Genomic DNA, 2,337 nt, shown 5'->3' on the forward strand with positions numbered 1-2,337 from the left:
CAGAGACCACTTGGCTTTTAATATAAAGATGATATACCACCCCCTGCTGGAATCACATGTGAAAATGTCCATTGTTCACTGTTGTTACATAATATCCCTAATTTCTCCACAAATATTAGTCCTATCAACTTTCCATTTTCACAGCATTCATCCTTGACCCAAAATACATAAACACACCAAATGGCAAATTTCAATTTAATTCAATTTATTTCATTTATATAGTGCTAAATCGCAACAAGCTGCCTCAAAGCGCTTCACACAAGTAAGGTCTAACCTGACCAACCCCAAGAGCAAGCACACAGGTGACAGTGGTAAAGAAAAACTCCCTCTAATGATTTGAGGAAGAAACCTCAAGCAGACCAGACTCAAAGGGGTAGCCCTCTGCTTGGGCCATGCTACTGACACACTTAACAAATATACAGGAAAATTTGGGAGCCCATGCTGGTGACCAGGACAGGAGGCTTGCAGAAGAAGACACCCACTCCCACCTCTGGATGGAGCTGCACCTCAAACAGAGAAAAAAGAATCAGGTGGCAGAAAGGCAACAAATAAGGTATAACTTGTCAGCATTAAGGAACAAGAAAAACAGAAGAAATACTAAGGTGATCGCTGGCCACTAGCCCTAAGCTTCACTAAAAGACCCAGACTTTAGATAAAGTTGAGGCTACAACCTGCTATATTTACCCATGAAATGAATTTAAAAGGGTAGGAAGCATAGTACCATGTTATGCCAGTATGCTAGCCATACCAAAGGGAGAATAATCTGACTGTTTCATTGATGCAGGGAGATCATTCCACAAAACAGGTGCATGATAAGAGAAAGTGCTGTGACCCACAGACTTTTTATTCACCCTAGGGACACAAAGAAGTCCTGTGCCCTAAGAACGCAGAGCCCGGGCCGGTACGTAGGGTTTAAATAGGTCAGCTATGTAGGGAGGTGCTAGTCCGTGAATTATTTTATAGCTTAATTGCAGAACCTTAAAATCTGGTCTCATAGGGACAGGAAGCCAGTGAAGAGATGCCAAAATGGGTGTAATGTGGTCAAACTTTCTGCTTTGTGTCAACATTCTGGCAGCAGCATTTTGAACCAATTGGAGACCCCTAATGCTGGACTGTGGTAAACCAGAAAACAGAACAATAGTAGTCCAATCTAGAAAAGACAAATGCATGAATCAGGGTCTCAGCATCAGCCATAGACAGGATGGGACGAATCTTTGCTATATTTTGCAGGTGGAATAAAGCACACCTCATAATATCTCTAATGTGGAGGTCAAAGGACAACGTAGGATCAAAAATTACCCCAAGGTTCCTCACTTTGTCAGTGTGATATAGGACACACGAGCCTAGGCTATGCATTAGCTGGTCAAACTGATGCCAGTGTCTCACTGGACCAAGAACCATCATTTCAGTCTTATCATGGTTTAAAAGTAGCAAATTGCTCGACATCCAGCTTTACACAGATGCAAGCCAATCTTCTAAGGATTTTATGTGGATGATATTACCATCAGTTATCCACATGTATAACTGAGTATCATCAGCATAGAAATGAAAGGTAAACCCAAAATGCTGCAATATGTGCCAAAGGGGTGGTATATAAAGGGAGAAAAGCAGGGGGCCTAAGACAGACCCCTGTGGAACCCCAAATTTCATGTCACTAAGGTTAGAGGTAGTGTTACTGTACAAAACATAGAACGACTGGTCAGGTATGATGTCAACCATGCAAGGGCACTCCCAATAATTCCAAAATAATTCTCCAGCCTATCAAGTAGAATATGATGATCCACGGGATCAAACACAGCACTAAGATCTAACAGTATCAGTGCTGTAGTGGTGTCCGAATCAATTGCAAGCAGAAGATCATTTACCACTTTACTGAGAGCTGTCTGTGGAATGATATTTTCTAAATGCAAATATCAGCTCTCCCCAGTTCTTCTGTAATTGAAGCCATACACACCATGTACACAGAGGCCACTTGGCTTATATATATATATATATATATATATATATATATATATATATATATATATATATATATATATATATATATATATACCAAGGTGTACCTTGCCTCTCAACCAATGACTGCTGGGATAGGCTATAGCTCCCCTGTGACCCTTACTTGGAATAAGCGGCTATAGAAGTGAATGAACATATGAATCTGCACAGTGGCAAAATTACTAAAATTGTCACTGTCCAGTTACTTATAGACCTGAATGAATTTATGTAATAAACATACATAATCCAGTATTTATTTGATATGTCATTTGTCCAGAAATATTTATACATGTTCATTCAGAACAGGATTATATCACCCCTACCCCTTAATTACAGTGACAC

This window comes from Thalassophryne amazonica, chromosome 4 (assembly GCF_902500255.1).
Source record: "Thalassophryne amazonica chromosome 4, fThaAma1.1, whole genome shotgun sequence".
In the NCBI taxonomy this organism is placed as follows: Eukaryota; Metazoa; Chordata; class Actinopteri; order Batrachoidiformes; family Batrachoididae; genus Thalassophryne; species Thalassophryne amazonica.